Below are 19,623 nucleotides of genomic sequence, written 5' to 3' on the forward strand. Positions count from 1 at the left end.
GTTAGCGATTGGATAGAGAATTTTAAAAATTAGATTTGATAGAGAACTTTAAAAATGAAGGTGCTTGAAGTACATGGAGGGAGAAATGTTTTCACTTGCGTAGCTGACCTGAATAGGAAGTTAACATTAGTGGATCAAATCAGACATTCAAAACAAACCATTCTTCCCTGAGAAAGGTGACAACATGGAACTTGCTAGTACCAGGAATGCTTTAGTTGAATAGCATGAATGTGTTTAAGGGGAAATTGGATAAGTACCTCTGGAAGAAATATACAGAAGGATGCACTGATGGGATGAGACAAAGTGAGAGTAGACTCGCACGGAGACTAAATAACTGCACGAGTCTGTTGGGCCAAAAGGCACTTTTCCCTGCTGTAAACTCTCTGCAAATGTACTGCTCTCCTTCACTAAAGAACCATTTAATCACAAAACAATTTGGACAAAAGGGGTCCCACTCGGGTATAAAAGAGAAATACAAGAGGCATCCCTTCAAAAGGTCACACAATTAACATCCATTACTGAAATTACTTCTGCTGAGCCAGCGGTTTAATCTTCAGCTTCTCAGTCGCAGTGGAGTACAGAGTTTTAATCAGCGGTTTGGTGGAGGTTGAGCTTGCAACATAAAGATCTTTGCTGAGTTCAGCTTCGGTCTTCTTCACAAATTCATCATACGACTGAAAGAAACATGGAGAGAAAGTGAAATCAAACATTGGGATTTAAAGAAGTACACATGACACTATTTTGACAACTGCACTGAATTCAATGGACTTGTGAATATTTTTAAACTTTTGTGGCAACTAAGGAATAGTAGGCCTTGATTTTCAGCAAATTACTGCAGTGAGGACAAGTTTTCAATTCAACCAGAAAGTTGAAGATAAAGCCTTTGCCATTTGAAATAATAGAAAATTCAGATGTAGGACGCAGTGTTCATAGTCGTGATGCAGTGGTACAATATACAACTCAACAGATAAAAACACAGGAGAAATGGCAGTTGTTGCACACACCCTAAATACACAGACAAAACAACCCACAATCCATTATCCTTGCCCAAAACTGCTCAGTGAAGCCTTTGGACTCTTTCCCCCATTCTGAATGATGTAAAATTGGATGAAACTCAAAGCATGTTCTATTCAACAAAAATCTACAGAATGCTTGAAAATGTAATTATAATTGAAGTGGACAATATCAGTGAGATCCAAAAGCATATTCTAAACAACTCTAAGGGAATATGCAATACTCCCAGACGGTGAGAAGGTTTGACATTTTACTTTGCCTCAGACCTAGACTGAGAAATGATTAATTATTCACTTAACGATTCACTGCACTACATGGTTCAGCACTTTGCCAACAGCATCTTCTAAGAGGTCTCTGCTCAGGCAAATCCCAAAAATGTTCCGCCTTATAATAGACTGTAGGTAGATAACTCAAGATCAGCGCTGTGGGAAGTTGTGAACAATTGCAAGAAATCACTGTAGCTGAGAAGGTTTGCCTTACTAATCAATGATTACAGTTCAAATTGGATGTTGAATCCTGGCCCAGGTCACCTTCCAAGGATCTAGAGGAGGAACACAAGGGATACGTTTGTATGAAACTGGAAAAGAGGAGCTTCACCTAAGGGTCGGACTCGAGACCAATGGGTCCACAAGGTCAGATTATATCTCGATTGCTCTCGGTCTGCACCTTTGTGTGCTGCTTCCCCCATTTCATTCTCACGGTACCCGGACGGAACCCTAAATGAGATCGTTTAAATAGGTACTAAAAACAGAATCTTGTGGGGTTAGAGGCCCCTGTGTTTTGTAGGATTGGAGACCCTGTAGATCAGTAATTCTGTGAAGATTTAAAATAAATAGGATAAATATGGGTGCACATTAAAAGTGAACAAGGGATTTGGGAAAAAAGGGAAGTAAACAGAAAGAAGCCATAAGAGCGTGGAAAAAAGGTAGATAGGGAAAAATGGGAAAAAGCCATGCAATCATCATGGAGACAAAACTGTATTAAAAGGGGAATTAGTCCATTAACTGAGGAAGGATCTGAACTAGATTGGACAGAACTAAAATGCAAATGTGAAGCACATGATTTAGATGCAGAACTGGAATTGGCTAGGGAGAAAATAAAACAAAGTAAAGATTCAGAACCCTTGCTGAAATGTCAGGGGCCCCAAAGAAAAGGGAAACCGGTGAATAAACAACAGACTGCAGCTGTAGCCGGGCAGGACCAGACTGACGATAAAGACAGTTCCTTATACCCCACCTCTCCCAAAGACCCTTTACTAAAGAATCCTGATCCATCTGTGGATGAGGAATGGGACACTGATTCTGAGGAGGAAATATTTTACGCCTCCCGTCCTGTCAGCCGACTTCCTCCGGGTCCCCCCTCAAAACTCACCCACAGTACGGCCAAGGCGAACACACTGCATAAAACAAAACATTGCCTGAACTCCCCACCCCACTCTGAGGATCAACGTGCCAAGGTCCATACACGTCCCCCAATGAATCATTTGTCCCTGTGCGTTAGGAGTGCTATAATTGCACTGATAAGTGAACTTATGGCCACTGATTTTGATCAAATCTAACTGCTGCTTTTCAAACCACTCGTACTCTTTAACCAGATGGTGAAAGGAATTGATGCCCTGCTGAAAGAACCAAAGCCTTGCTAGTTTTTCAAAAAAGAAGTATTTCAGTTCGACTTTAAAACAACCAGTAGTGCAAGTTGAATTCAAACTAATACAATTTAAAATTCCGATGGGAAGGATTAGGCCAACGTACAGGCTGGCAATTACAACCCTGCCTCCTAATTAGTAATTACAGACAGTCTGTGGCATTCTACTGGTACCGTGGATTCACAACATCCCAATGGATCTTGGGGTCCTCCTCTGTATCCTCCCCAACAGTCCACAATGTCCTTTACTCCCTATACATCCTCTCACTAGTCTTCACAGCCTCACCCAGCCCCTCGAGTTCCCCAACAATCACACATTTGTTTCAACTGTAATCAACCTGGACATTGGTCCAAGAACTGCCCTTTCCCAAAGCAGCCCCCGGTTGATCGCTGGAGTGGAAGCAGCTGGCAACCTCTTGGTCACCCTCCCCAGGGACCTCAGCAGGTTTGCTCTTTTATTGCACAAACCCTTTTCTATCCTTGACACCTGTGCTACAGCGGTTCTTATCTAGCAACATGACTCCTCTTGGTGCCCTGTTGCCTATTACTCCACTAAGATTGACCTTGTTTGCTCAGGGTATGCCTTCCTGCACCCAGATTCTCCCCACTATCCATCCTATGGTATTGGCTGCCTCTATTATAACTTTACATCAAAATGTAGAAGTCTGTACCTCGCATTCCGTGGTATCCTTGCTTACTTCTAAACATACTCAACACCTAACTGCAGCTCATCTAAGTTGCTATGAGATTTCATTACTTCAGAATCCACTTCTCCCCTTTAAATACTGCTGTAACATTAACCACGCGACATTCAATGGTTCTTCTTCTGTATCTCCAGAAGGCAAACACATGTCAGGATATGCAATTGTCACTCTGTCCCATACAACAGAAGCTTATTCCATCGATCCACCCTGCTCCGCCCAGCAAGCTGAACTCCTTGTTCTCACTTGTGCCTGCATACTTGCTGAAGGAAAGTCAGCTCATATCTATACTGATTCCCTTTGGATATGCCCATGATGAACTCTGGTAGCAGCACAGCTTCCTTACATCAGGAACCCCGATCCTCAATGCTGCCTCTGTTGCTAATCTCCTCAGTGCTAGTCAACTTCCCTTTCAATTGGCAATTATCAAATGTTCGGCTCACTCCTCTGATGCTGCCAATGTCACTAAAAGCAACAATGCCGCTGACACAGCTGCTGAGAAACCAGCTTTTGAGCAAAGACATGGTTACTCAACTGACGAATCGGAAACCAAAGGGAGACTCTCCTATTTCCTCTTCTGACATTGAGAAAAATGCCTGACCAAGAAAAAATTCGGATCCATTGGGGGACGACTCTGATTAGGGAAAACAAAAATGGATGAACCACGGTTGTTCTGTAAATAGCTACAATAAGCTTTGGGTTACGCTGGTAGAATAGACATGTCTGCCCGATTCACTTCTGCCTATTCTAGTTGATTGTGTTCATACACATACACATGTGGAGAAGGAGGGAATGGTGGACAGAATTCTCCAAACTTGGTGGAATCCCCACCTTCAAGAAAAAGCAAAACAAGCAGCTTCAAATTACCAAATTTGTCAAAACATTAATCTCGGGAAAGGAGTGAAGTGTCCCCCAGGTGAAGTGCCCTTGCCAAGTGCACCTTCTGACACTATCCAGTGAGATTTTAGACAGTCACCTAGATGCCATTGTTATAAGTATTGCTGAGTGGTAATTAATGTATTTAATAAAGGGTTGGAGTTTATCCCTGTACTGACAACAGCAACAACTACTTGTAAAATTCTGTTAAGGGAAATCATACCCAGATTTGGAATACCATGAACGGTGTTTTCCGATAACGGCTCCCACTTCTGTGCGGAGCTAACCAAGCCACTATGTAAGAGTTTGAATACGAGTCAGAAATTCCATTGTGCCAACCATCCCCAAGCAGCGTGAATTGTAGAAAGAGCCAAATGTAATTTAAAAGGTCAGCTAAGCAAGTTGGTAGAAGAAATTGGCCTTCATTGGCTGCAAGTACTCCCAAATGCTCTTTTTAATATGAGAAAACCATGACATAGAAAAAGACGGGATTCTCGGCGGCTGAACTGATATATGGAAAGCCCCTGAGGACTCCCTGGTGTGCACCATTAACTCCCCAACACCCTGTTGAAGGGCATGTCAGCAGAAATGCACATGTACCTGATTAAGCTGACCAAAGCATTGCAGTCGTATCATCAACAGGTCAAAGCAGCCTATCGAGTACCAGGGAAGGAAGAAGAAAGAGTTCCAACATTTAAAAACGTCAACTCTGGTGACTATGTATGATTGAGAGACTTTAATCATCAAAAATTGGGCCCTTGCTGGAAAGGTCCTTATCAAGCTTTTCTGACAACTGAAACTGCAGTAAAAGCAGAAGGATGTTCAACATGGGTCAACAAAGGACATTGCAAGCGTGTATCCCCCTCACAGTCCTGTGTTAGTACTGATACAGGTATCCGACGAAAACCGAACCCAAGTACATACATCCAGATGTAACCGACCCATCTGTGATATCTCAGACTGGCTAAACCCCAATGTAACTGTATAAATGAAACCTGTACTAATACCATTGGAAGTTATGAATGCAGCTGCCTAGCTGAAGATCAGTTAAACTGCTCACATTTTGTATTCAAACATCACTCTCGACCTTATTGTCATCTTCGCAACACTTCCATGCCAGCCACCATGAGATGGCACAATTCCATAACCTCAGCCACTCCATCAACCGAAAACTGTTACTTTGAAATGTTTGTCTGTTCCCCTCTCAAAATGAACCGTACAGATTGCAGTATTGAGCACATAGTACCGAAATCACCAAACCTTCAGCCACCTATTCCCATGAGACAGACAACTTATGCCTTCTCGATGGCATCTTCTCCTATCTGACCTACACCACTGATAGAAATACCTTTACACAGGTTCCTCAATTATCCGATAATCAGATTTTCTGAAGGTGATCTTAAGGTCTCGATAGAAACATTACGTCAAAGAGCAGTTTCAACCCTGATCATGTCTTCTGTTTACAGGTACAATGATTAAAAGCAAACCCGGCTCACTGAAATGCTGCCGAGGACAGTCCTGACCAGTCCAGGCACCATCTTCAAATGACTGACCTCCTGCCCTCTCTCTCCCCCAACACTCTCCCTGGAGTTCTACACAGGGGTGAACCCCAAACCCTTCATCCCCAGATTATCGCTCCAACATTGCCCTGTACAGGGCAGAGGCGGAACCTGTCAAAAAGTTGTCCGCTATTTGGAGACTTATCCCACAAAGGCAGCAGCAGTCTTCCTGTTGGTGCACAGTCCGGCTGCCCCTCGGGGGGGGCGTGCTCAGGGATTCGGACGGTAGGTAGGGATCGACGGGGGTGCACGGTTCGGGGAGTGGGATTGGGATTGGGGCCGGGCGGTGGGGCGCGGACAAGGTTGGGGGCGGCAATGGGGCTGCTGGGTGGGATCGGACGGGGTTGGGGTTGGTCGGAAGACGGGGTTGGGGTTGGGCAGGCAGGTTCCCACGTGCAATGTGCTTTTGCCGAGTCTCTTGAACGGGGAACAGACTTCACAGAAAACTCTGCGCCCCAGAGAAAATCACTTAACCGAATAATCAATTATCCGGATGAAATAGCGCCTGCCCATCTCGTTCGGATAACTGAGGTTCCACTGTATACAGTTCCTATATTCAGTAGCTACTGTAATTAAGACGACAAGCTGGAAAGATGAACAAAGACCAAAAATACTGTGTACTCCCAATCTCCCATCTGTTACCAATGGTTTCTTTCTTCAAGCTAAAGCCTCGATCCATGTGTTATTTGCTCAATCTTCCATCATTCTGATGTCCAGTGTATAAATGGGACTCACACACTTATGCAACCCCTCACTTATGATGGCAAAACCCATTCGGTAGAAGTAGCACATCGCTGGGTGAAGTGCACTGACAAACATCAAGGATTCAACGTTAACGTTGTTCCGCTGTTAGAATGGTGCGTTGAAAGAACTTCCAGTACCCACGACATGGGGAAAGTGATGCCAGCACTGTGTAAAAAGGTTATCAAAGACACTGGTCATACTCCTGCTCTTCATCCACTAATACACTTGGACAACCAAACGTTTGATAGCACCCGCTGTTTACAAGATTCAGCTCTAGCCCTGAGTGGACTCATCATTCACTCACAGAAGTGCGCCTTTGGAATTCCTTTTAGCCTTCATTGGTGATGTGAAAACAAAGGCTACCCATATTTACCCAATGACTGGTACGAATGTTGTGCCCCAGTACAAAATTTACCACTTTTTACCCTCCACCATGAAGTACCTGAGGTAGATGATGAATAGAATGCCTACCAACATGTGAAGCAGTATGGAACAAAAAGGAGAGGAAAAACAAATGGGACTTAGACAACTTCTTCCATCAACAAACCTGGTGATCCAAGTTGCTGGGAGGACTTATTCCTGGCTGGGATGTTGAGATGGCCTGAGATCAGATAAGTGACCTTGCATACGACATCGAAAAACTTGCCAACTCAACTGCCCAAGCTTTGAAGTTGGTGAACAAAGAGTTACAGGGGACCCGGATGGTAACACTTCAGAATTGGCTTGTGCTAGATTTCCTCCTTGCTAAAGGAGGCGCTTGTTCTGTTATTGGCCCGCAATGTTGCACCTACATCAATGATTGCTCTGAAGACATTTTGGATAACTTAGATGTTATCAACAAAATGGGTCAAGATGCAGGGAAGACACCTGCCGCACCATCGTCCAATCCATATGGATGGGGTATTACTTGCTGGCTTTGGTCGCTGTGTGGAATGTACTGATAGTCCCCAGTCTCATCCTAGGAATATACAGTGTCGTCCACTTATGCATGGAATGGACCGTACATTGCTTTTCACCTAAGCCAAAGAGGAATCTTGTTAATCGACCCTTGTCTATCCCTGTAGCTCCACGTCCGAATGTCTATGCTGAAATCCAGTATCATTCTGACTCTGATCCTCTGGACAATGACTCGCAAGAGGAAGCACTCAAATTATTGAGAATACAAATCGACTGAATGGAGTAATTATACTTGTATAAGCTGTGTAGTTGCCATGAAATGACAAAAGGAGGGAATGAGAAAGTTTATAGCCTTAAAACTTGTCCTTAAACATTTTGACTAAATGTAATGTTGAATTATAGAACACATTTGTTGCACAGTCGAAAATAAACAGGACAGCCAGGGAGGCGCCAGGCCACAAAAGGGGGAACCCAGGATGTGCAGAAGATAAAAACATCTGCTCTCACCAAGTGGTAACAGGATGCGCCAAGGCAATTAAGAACATTTGCCTTAACAGCAATGAATCTGTGTAAACAGGACACAGAGATAACATTCACGGTGTTCACTTGTGAAATTAATGACAGTGTTTGATTGTGATCTTCAACTTGGTATCATCCTGCAAGCATGTCAAAAGTCTTGTAATTAATGGTCAGGTCGTATCAATTATACTGGATTCTTATTACCCTTGCAAGACAGGCAGACAGAAAGGGAAAAACATTATTCTGTTATAGTCCCTAACCTGGGCGTTCAAAAAGACACTAGAGAGAGAACAAGTGAAGAACATTTTAATGCTGAGATTACCAAAGCCAATAGAAAACTAAATCTTTGTGGTTTGGTTCAAATGCACGCTTACTTGCTGCGGATTCAATACAAAAAATAGGTGCAGGAATAGGCTATTCGGCCCTTCGAGCTAGCACCACGATTTATTACAGCCATGGCTGATTATCCACAGTCAGTAACCTGTTCCGGTCTTATCCCCATAATCCTTGTTTTAAATTTAATTGCATTTTGGGACTTTATGATTATTTTGAGTAATCATCGCTGATTATGAAATGTAAACTCTGTAAAAGGTAATATTGATGAAGCTTTAACTTACTTGCTGTTCTTACAGACCAGGATGCCCCACTGTCAATTCTAACGAGTCGGATCTTATGTCCTTTTGAATTTGAATCACAACTCTGAAAAGAAAAAATGTCTAATTCGAAACAAATGAATCATTTAAAATACAACCTTACAGTAACAATTCAGCCTCAGGTTCAAAATGATTCTTTTCTTAAGATAAAAAGCAAGAGTCTGCTCCTCGCTTAAAAATTATTCTCACCCTAACGTTGAAGAGATTCTGACACAACCTATGAGGAAGCCATTTTTTACGGTCAAAGTTTGCCCTCCTCGCTAAGAAGCCATTTTGTAAAACATGATGCCTGACATGCGAGCAATGCAAGGTTACCTTACAACTTCTCCCACTTAGACTGGTGCCTCCTTACAGTAGGGACTTGTCTCACCAACAGGCACCTGACTCGGCTGAATCTGTTTTTCCCACCTGATGAATGGCTTCAGGCCTGTGGGAGTGATCAATTAGGCACACACAGACCTGTCAATTAACTTCTCTTCCTTATGAATTATTGCCTTTCCAATATTGTCTGTCTAATTAAGTGCTTAAATCTAATTAAATGCAGTGTTTTTGTAAAAGTTTGTATAAAGAAACCCTGTTGGTGACAGAAGGAGAAAGTAACCTGCGAGGGCTCTTCAAGACAGAGCTGGTCGCTACTCTCTAAGGTTTTAGAACCTTAGCTAGCCTGGCTAATAGGTACCAGTGTTATGTTGTAACAGTGATGCTGTTGGTAAATAAAGGGGAAGACTAAAATTAAACTAAACTCTCTGTAAGAAGTTTTATTCCAGACTATTCCAGACTCAAAAGAGTACGATTGCTGGGACAAACCAAGAGAGGCTTACAGGTCTGAGCCCACAAGGGCTTCCCGGGACCATCTCAAATCTGTACTTTAACATCAGTGCCTGCTAATTTTCATATAACATGTTGTTGCCTCAAATCTGTGCTCATCTTTCCCAAATTCTACGCGAATCCTTCCAATCAAGTTTGCGATTTGCCACATTTTTGAAATTACTCTTATCCAAGTCACAGCCAACATGATGACAGAAGTAAATTGTTTTTTTTTCTCCGTTTCAATCTACACACATCTCCGTCCACCACACAATTCTCCTAAAATACCTCTCCACTGGTATCCAGCTCACAGCTCAGGGGCTGTTCTCATTTAGTCCTAATTCTACGGATGTGTTTGGAGACCAAAGAAGCCAATGAATTTAACCTTTATTCCCTCCTCCTCCTTCCCTCCTCAACTATGACAGTTACTGAACAGCTCCTTCAAAAAAAACCTTCCATCTAAAAGAACAAAGGTAGATATATGGGAACACTACTACCTGCAAATGGCTGACTGCTCTGTCTGGTTCACCATCACTTTCACCTTTGATCGGTTTGTGGCCATTTGTTGCCAGAAGCTGAAAAGTAAATATTGCAGTGAGAAAACGGCAGCTGTGGCTCTGGGAGCAGTGACTGTGCTGAGCTGTTTAAAGGACATTTCCTGGTATTTTATGCTCACGGCTCGGTATTGGCTGGGGAACGCCCCCTGGTTTTGTGATGTAACAGACGCTGTCTATTCTCCAGTGTCTGGGTCACAATCGAGTTCCTCCACCACATTCTAACCCCGGGTGTCCCATTTCTCCTGATTCTGCTGCTCAATGTTCTCACCGTCAGACACATTGTAGTGACCAGCAGAGCCCGGAGACTCCGCGCTCACACCAATGGGGACGCTCAGTCTGACACTGAAATGAGAAACCAAAAAAAATCCATCATTTTACTGTTTGTGATCTCAGCCAATTTCATCCTGTTATGGTCAACGTTCATGCTGTATTCTATATGGTACCAAATTCCCCTTGTGGGAAATAGAACGAACTCACTTCAATCATTTCAGTCCGAGACAAGATCTAAAGCAGCAGTATCGTTTATTATACTCTTGCAAGAGTGGTGCCTATAAGTTCGGCACATCGAGTTTAACGAGTACACAACTTATATACAATTCATTTCTCTTTCCCCCCCTCCCATTGTTCCTCCCATGTTTACATCTCCCACTACTCTAAACCCAGCTGTTTACCTCTTGCCTCATCCCGCCTTGGGCATAACAAAGTACAAGTTTTGCTTGGCCATTTCATCACATCCTGCTGTGGTCCACTGTTATATATCATCCTCCAATGCCATCTGCTTCTTTGCTTGCTAAAGCAACATTTCCTTCCATACTTTGCCCATACTGAGCATGTTGACCTCTTGATTGTTTTTTTTTGTTTTTACAGAAGCAGGAAACAGATGCTTGTAACTGTGTGTTCAAGCATATCCAGCTTAACCTACACCCCCTCCCCTCACAGCACCTTATCTATTTGTCTGTAACATCTACCATTGTTTGCAGGCACATTTCATTCTTGTATGCACATTTTAGCTAATGCAAAAGCAATTATATATTTCCTTCACATAGTTTTCATTCTTGTTAACTCAGCTCTTGGTTGAACAATTATACACTAGTGTGGGTTCATTTACCTTACATAAGCAATTATGATTGCCAAAGTAACACTGCTTTACCTATATCCCACACCCTTCAAGCCACTCATCATCCTGACTTAGAAATATACTGACACTCCTTAACTATCACTGGTTCAAAATCCAGGAACTCCACCCAAGGGCACTGAGGGTCAACCTACAGCACACACACTGCAGTGGCTCAAGAAGGCAGCCCACTACCACCTATTCAAAGGTAACTAGGTATGAACAATAATGCTGGCCCAGCAGCGACACCCACATCCCCTACAGTTTTGTTTTCCGTAATCACAGATGAGCAGGGATTTCCTGTAACTGTAGATTAAAGTAATTGCTTTGAATCCAGTCTCCATTGCAATAGCAGGTGAAGCCAGTCTGGACAATCTTGGTGTCAGATTTGACTCTGAGAGGAGCTCCGAGCCTCACAGGGCTGTTCTCCCTGAGACTGAGCCGTTCCATTTTGAATTGCCCGCGATCCAAAGACTCGTGCACCGTGGCCGGCCATTCCGCGCCTGCGCAACAACACATTGGCCGGTAGAGGCGCGCCTGCGCACGACCACAGGCCGGTAATCCCACGTCTGCGCGATGACACCGCGGTCCGGCCGCACCGCGCCTGCGCAACGACAACAGGCCGATCATCCCACGCCTGCGCAGTGACACCGCCGCCGGTTGTACCGAGCGGCAAACCCACAGCTTTCTCTCAAACATAATCCCCGCTGTCGCGGTCAACACCGGAGCCGGCATCGGCGGGTTCCCCACCCAAACCCCCCAACCGGTATATCCGACACCCGCACGAAAAAAACGCGAGCGTATGGAAAACCCTTCCCTACTGAGGTAAAAGGGGGAATTCGTGCAAGGCAACGGAATTGGTCGCACTCCAATTATTATAAATTTTAAATATAAGTACAACTTGAAGACGCGGTTTCACTTCAGTCTGTTGAACTTTCTTTTACCGAATAAGCGGTGCAGTAGTAAAGTCAGAAGAGGGTGGGTTACTCTTCAGAGGGTCGGTATGGACATATTGGGCCGAAGGGCCTGTCTCCACTCTGTAGGGAATCTAACCTAAAGTACCAAGCCACGGCCTCATTGCCGCCATGTTGACGGGCAAGACCAGGAGGGGCGGGGCTCTGACCACGTGAGTAAAGACACGTGATGGGCGACATGACGTCAGTGGCCCCGCCTCCATCTGCGCTGATGAATCAATGAACTCTTCCCTGGGAAGTAGTGACCATAATATGATTAAATTCTACTTTCAGTTTGAGGAGTGAAAAGTGACTCGTGTCTGTGCAAGCGGGCATCAGAGCCGCCCCGCATTTGCCACGGGACTATGCCTACATCAGGAAATGATAAGAGTTCATTTTTATGTTTTAAACAGCAGTCGTAGCTTTAAAACCCACAAAACTCAGCAGCTGCTGGTCTGCCCACGTGACTGGGAGATAGGAGACAGAGGACAGATAGAATCCACACTAGACCAACATTACCCATGACTCATGGGCCAAAACTCCGGAATTAATTAAATATGGAAACCCATCTCCTAATCACATCAAGAGACTGACTGAAACACACACATACCCATCGATACGGAGCCATTCTGACACAAAGGACAGGCATCCACCAGACAGGTACGGACAGACCAATACACACCAACACCCCAAGGGAACAAAGGGGGGTGCTAGCCACTGCCCTCACAGAGAGAGACAAGCAGATCATACCCGGACCCATTTTACATAAACCAATTAGCACCCTATTGTGCATGCCCTGCAAGTCTCCTGGGACGGCAGGAAACAGCCTATTCGCACCTACTCCAGTGATGATGGGGAACTATCATCCCATTCATCCTCAAATCCCACACATCCTGACAACTAAAAGTATATAATATGAAGCTGCGCGCGGGAACAGCAGAGCAGCCGAGATTCGAACCTCGGTTGGTCTCCGCCAGCGTTACTGCAGTAATAAACGTTACCGATTGTTGAACCGGACTCTGGGCTCGGACTGATATCATTTCATCCGCGCTAACATCTGCAACCTAGTTAAGACAGTTATGAGGGTATGAGAGTTAGGCTAGCTAAGGTGAAGGGGCAATAAACCGGAGAGGAATCCATTAGCAGCAATCATGGGAGAGGAATTGTGAATTGGAAAATCGTATAAAAGCTAAACCTTGCAGTCACATTTGCCTGTATCTTGTACAATGGCCTGATGGCTCATATGATAGTGAAGCCTGCTGTAGCATCTACAAGTAAGATATAGGTCAGGAAAAGTTGGGAGAAAGGAACTCAGCGAGTTTTGAGAAGATTTGTAGCTCAGGTTGAGGTTCTGGATGTAGGTTTGCTCACTGAGCTGGAAGATTCGTTTTCTGCCATACTAGGTAACATCATCAGTGAGCTTCCTGATGAAACACTGGTGGCATGGCCTGCTTTCTATTTATGTGTTAGGTTTCCTTGGGTTGGTGACATAATTTCCTGTTCTTTTTTCTCAGGGGGTGGTAAATGGGATCCAAGTCAATGTCTTTGTTGTTAGAGGTCCAGTTGGAATGCCATGCTTCTAAGCATTCCAACTGGACCTCTATCAACAAAGACATTGACTTGGATCCCATTTACCACCCCCTGAGAAAAGAACAAGAAATGACATCACCAACCCAAGGAAACCCAAGCACAAAAATAGAAAGCGGACCATGACACCAGTACTTCATCTAGAGGCTCACTGATGATGTTACCTAGTATGGTTATGAAATGTCTGAAAATGAACCTTCCAGCTCAGCGAGCAAACCTACACACAGAAAGGAACTCAAGAAAATTACAATCAGTGGAGGGAGAAGTAACAAAAGGATTGGTGAGGGCAGAGTGATGGATATGATCTATATGGACTTTAGTAAGGCATACGACAAGGTTGCCCATTGGAGACTTGTAGCAAGTTTAAATCTCATGGAATACAGGGAGGACTAGACATTTGGATATAGAAGGGAGAAGATAGAGGGTGGTGGTGGAGAGTTGCTTTTCAGACTTAGAGGGCTGGGACCAGTGGAGTGCCACAAGGATCAGTGCTGGGTCAACAGCTTTTCATCATTTATCCAAATGATTTGGAAGTGAATGTGGAAGGTGTAGTTAATAAGTTTGAAGATGACACCAAAATTGGAGGTGTAGTGGACAGCAAAGAAGTTTACATCAGATTACAATGGGATCTTAATCAGATGGGCCAATGGGCTGAGAAATGGCAGATGGAGTTTAATTTAGATAAATGCGAGCTGCTGCATTTTGGAAAAGCAAGCCAGAGCATGACCTAAACACTTAATGGTAAGGTCCTCGAGAGTGTTCCTGAACAATTAGACCTTGAAGTGCAGGTTCATAGCTCCTTGAAAGTAGAGTCACTGGCAGATAGGATAGTGAAGAAGGTGTTTGGTATGGTTTCCTTTATTGGTCAGAGAATTGAGTATAGGAGTTGGGAGTTCATGTTGCGGTTTTACAGGATATTAGTTAGGTCACTTTTGAAATATTGCATGCAATTCTAGTCGCCTTCCTATCGAAAGGATGCTGTGAAACTTGAAAGGGTTCATAAAAGGTTTACAACGATGATGCCAAAATTGGAGGGAGTTGGATGGAGTTGTCCTGCTCACCTTTAAACAATCCCCAAACCTCAAACAAATCATTGTTCGTAGCAAGCTGCCCGGCTTTCAGGACAATTCCATACGATACTGTCACGGTAGACGCTGCAAGAGGTATCAGAGTGTGGACATGGATACCATCATTACACGTGGGGACACCTCCCACCATGTACATGCAGGTACTCGTGTGACTCAGCCAACATTGTCTATCTCATACGCTGCAGGCAAGGATGCCCTGTGGCATGGTACACTGGTGAAACCGAGCAGAGGCTATGGCATTGGATGAATGGGCACTGCACAACAATCAACAGATAGGAGAGTGCCCTTCCAGTTGGAGAACACTTCAGCGGTTCGGGGCATTCGACTTTGGACCTTCGGGAAACCATCCTCCAAGGCGGACTTTGGGCCAGGCAGCAGCGAAAAGTGGCCAAGCAGAGGCTGATAGCAAAGTTCGGTACCTGTAGGGATGTCCTCAACCGGGACCATGGACTCATGTCACACTGCAGGTGACCACCATTGCACTATATGCACACACACATATGCACGTTCTCTCACAGACACTCACAAGGCCACCCACACACACACACAAACCCACATGCACACATACACATGTACATTTGTGAGGTGAATTTGTACTTGCAGAGTTACATCGTACTTTGCTCAAAACCTGCATGAATCCATATAAGATTCTGTTAATTCATTTTTCATAATGTTTAGAATCAGTCTAAATATTATGGCACAGATAGCAGCACACAGGGAGCTAACACCTTCAATACATTATCTGAGCTGACACCAATTGTTAAATTCACTTGAGAATGTAACGTTTAAAAAAGGTTTTGCAATTTACAAATGAAAGAAGTGAAACTAACATGGTCATTCTAACAGACGAGAGACTTAACAAACAATCAAGGTATTTTTCAATGTATAACTTCAGTTACATCACACTGTAAACTTTTTCTATAAATTCTGTGTGTTACAATCATGTACTCTACAACCATTTGATGAAGGAGCAACACTCCGAAAGCTAGTGCTTCCAATTAAACCAGTTGGACTATAACCTGGTGTTGTGTGATTTTTAACTTTGTACGTCACAGTCCAACACTGGCATCTCCAAATCGTGTAAATATAAATTCAGCATTCTCCTGTATCTCCACAATGAAATGTGCTAAACACAGAGGAGCTCTGGGGCAGCTTTCGATGCAGCATAAGTGGGGGAAAAAGAGAAAAATTCACTTAATCTTTCTTCATCAGTATTGAGTGTTTCAAGAAATCGCAGAATGGTTATGGGGCATAAGGAGGCTGTTCAGTCCATCCAGTATGCACATCTCTCTGAATGAGCATCATGACTCAGTGCCATTCCCCTCTGTTTTTTCCCTGTGCCCTTACACATTATTTCCATTTAAATAACCATCTGATGCTTCTTGCCTGCCTCATTGAACCTACCTCCGTCACATTTCCAGGCAGCGCATTCCAGACTCTGCTGTGTGAGAGAAGTTTTTTTTTTTTGCAAGTCACGTTTCCTTCTTTTGCAAATGACCTTATATCCCTTCCCCCAGGTTCTCCATCCTTTTATAAGGGGTAACAGTTCCTCCCAATCTATTTTATCCTGCCCTCATGACTTTGAAACCTTCTATCAAATCTCCTCTCAGCCTTCTTCTTCTGAGGGGAGCAGTGGCAACCTCTCTGATCTATCTGACACTGATGTGATGATGTTTGCCAATGGTTGCACAGTGTTCAGCCACCAGTTGCGACTCCTCAGGTACTGAAGCAGTCCATGTTCAAATTCAACAAGATCAGGACAATATCCAGTCTCTAGCTGATAAGTGGCAAGTAACCCCACACTGAACCCCACCCAAACCACCTTCTCAAGGGCAACTAGGGATAGGCAACAAATACTGGCCAACCAGTAAACCCCCATGACCCATGGCTGAATATTAAAAGAAACTGGGGAACCATTCAGCCTGAAAAATGCCCGCAAGTCTTTTTTTCACTACAACAATTTGTACCCATGGTGCTACTGTCTTGCTGATTCCATGAGATATCACTTTCCTGTCATATCTGTTGTGTTGCAACGCATCAATTCTTTCAGAAATCCCTATACACCACATCCACAACATTACTCTCATCATCTCTCTGTCTTTAATGAACCTTCTCTTAAAAAACCAATGCCAACTCTTTGGGATTAACCTACATTTTTCAATGAAGCTAGATTCATTCTATATTGAAGATTTGTTTCAAGAAGTTGCCCTTCACTGAAGTTAAACTGATCGGTCTGTAACTGCTGGGATTATCCTTACAACCTAAACAAAGGCACAGTGTTTGCAATTCTCCAGTTCTCTGTTACTTTCCCGAGTCTGAGGAAGACTGGGAGCAAGCATCCAGTTCCTCTGCAATTTCCACTCTCACTTCCTTCAATATTCTCCGATCATTTGGTTCCAGTGCCCTATCACCTTTAAGTAGCATGGTCTATCTAATGCCCCTCCTTATCAATTTTAAACCTTTCTAAGGACTGAGTTTCCTCTTCAGTCACTACAGCCTGGGCAGCATTTCCTTCCTGAGGAAAGTCGGATCAAAAATATTCATTTAACATTTCAGTCATGTTCCCTGCCTCCATGTGTAAATCTTATTGGTTGTCTCTAATTGGCCCCACTCTTCCATTTTTTGCTGTTTATGTGTTCTATCAAAGACATGAGGATTCCCCTTTGTATGAGCTGCCAGTCTTCATTCTTAACCTCTCTTGGCTGCTCTTACTTTGTGTTTTCACCTCCCATCCGAACCTTCTGCTTTCAGCTTGGCTCTCATTTGTATTTCCTTCCTGGGGCCTGCCATAAACATGTGATTCTTCTGAAGGAGATCGCTGAGGAGATTGTGATGGTTTGGTGATCTTTCAGGAATCACTGCAGTCGGGGCGGGGGGAGGAGGTTGCTAAGGGGGGTAGATGGTTGCAGGGTTCCAAAGGATTGGAAAATGGCTTAGATAACGCCCTTGTTTAAGAAATAAGGGAGGGAGGCAGAAGACAGGAAATTATAATCGGTTAACTTGACCTCAATCATTGGTCAGATTTGAGACTTAAAGTTCAGGATGAGATTGCAGGGTGCTTGGAAGAGCATGGTAAAATAGGGCTGAGTCAGCATGGCTTCATCAAGGGGAGGTCATGTCTGACAAACCTGTTAGTGTTCTTTGATGAGGTAAGAAGCAAGTTTGACAAAGGAGAGCCAGTGGATGTTATCTATTTGGATTTGCAGAAGGTCTTTGACAAGGTGCCGCACAGGGCACTGCGACACAAGATAAATCCCACAGTGTAAGGGGCAAGATACTGGCAAGGGTAGAGGATTGGCTGGTTGGAAGAAGGCAGAGAGTGCAGATAAAGGGGTCTTTTACAGGAAGGCAGACGAGCAGAGTACCGCAGGAGTCAGTGTTGGGACCACAACTATTCATGCTATACATTAATGATCTGGATGAAAGAACTGAGGGCATTGTTAGTACATTTAGAGATGACACCCGTAATGTGTATCTCCTTTTGCATCCTAGGAGCACTGAATTTGTTTTCCCTACCTTCTCTTTTTAAGGGAATGTACCTCAACTGTCCCCCTACCCATCTGTGCTTTGAAGGTAACCCATTGCTCAGCTGCTGGTTTTCTTGCCAGTCTTCGGATCCAGTCTATTCAATCCAGCTCTGCTTTTGCCCTGTTGATCTCAGCTCTCTCTCAGTTAATTATTCTTACTCTGGACTGTGCTTTGTTCTTTTTTTAAAAAATAATTTTCCTAAATGGGCAGCACGGTGGCACAGTGGTTAGCACTGCTGCCTTACAGCGCCAGAGATTGCACATTCTCCCCGTGTCTGCGTGGGTTTCCTCCAGGTGCTCCGGTTTCCTCCCACAGTCCAAAAATGTGCAGGTTAGGTGAATTGGCCACGCTAAATTGCCTGTAGTGTTAGGTGCAGTGGTAAATGTAGGGGAATGGGTCTGGGTGGGTACGCTTCGGCGGGTCGGTGTGGACTTGTTGGGCCGAAGGGCCTGTTTCCACACTGTAAGTAATTAATCTAAATATTACAATACAATGATCACTGTTCTGAAAATACTTCCCATGACACTTGATCTACTTGGCCTAACTCATTACCAAGATCCAGGCCGAGCACAAACTCTTGTCCTGCATGCCCTCAATACAATCTTGGAATGAAAATAGAAAATCAAACAGTACAGCATGGTACAGGCCCTTTGGCTCGCGATGTTGTGCTGGCCTTTTATCCTACTCTAAGATCAGACTTGCCCCGTCTGTCCTTCATTGCTACTATCTCAGTCTATATTCAGATAATTTAAGTTTCCCCTTCTAATGACTTATTTGGATCTCTCTGTAAGTTCCTTGTAAGTTTGTTCCTATCCATCCTTCCCACTGGTTGGTGACCTGTCGTCTGCTCTGAACAATCTGATTGCACCATTTTTGTTCCTTATCTCAAGCCAATTCGATTCTGTCCTTGACCCCTCAGAGGCACCCTCTTCCTCCAGCTCTGCACTGATCTCCTTAACCAATCATACCACTTCTCACAAATGTCCCCCTCTCCTATCTTTACTGAACACATTGTATCCAGGAATACCCAGTCCCGCACTGTCTCTGTCAGAGCCATACTTCAGATTTCCACTTTGCAATCTGTGTCTGTCACTCCCAAATCTTATTGACCCATTTCAGTCTGTTTCCCTTCAATCAATGTCCCTAACTGGCAAAGGTAGCCAAAGGCTTTGTCAGTGACTGTAGAGACCTGGTGAGGTTGGGAAAAATCAGAAGGATCAGTCACACCATTTGCATTATGTACAAGGCCAGTGATGCAACAACCAGTACCTGGGACACCAGGGGGAGCCTGTCATCTCTTATCGCTGTCCCTGGTTTGTGGGTCCTCTCTGATTGAGACCATTGTCAGATCCATTGTCAAGATCGCCACCTCCTGACCTGGA

At 44.1% G+C, this 19,623-nt stretch overlaps 1 long non-coding RNA gene across 1 annotated transcript; it reads right to left on the reverse strand.

Moving 5' to 3' along the window:
* Nucleotides 1-488: 488 nt before the first annotated feature.
* LOC148149221 (uncharacterized) lies at nt 489-12,158 on the reverse strand. Its single transcript, XR_015758234.1, has 4 exons — nt 12,030-12,158; nt 9,912-9,989; nt 8,572-8,653; nt 489-674 (listed from the first exon to the last, which is right to left on the reverse strand). It is a non-coding gene; the product is annotated as an uncharacterized LOC148149221 (long non-coding RNA).
* Nucleotides 12,159-19,623: the final 7,465 nt, after the last annotated feature.

This window comes from Chiloscyllium plagiosum, unplaced genomic scaffold (genome assembly GCF_037043375.1).
Source record: "Chiloscyllium plagiosum isolate Xiang-an unplaced genomic scaffold, Cpla_swu_hap1 HiC_scaffold_9, whole genome shotgun sequence".
Lineage (NCBI taxonomy): Eukaryota > Metazoa > Chordata > Chondrichthyes > Orectolobiformes > Hemiscylliidae > Chiloscyllium > Chiloscyllium plagiosum.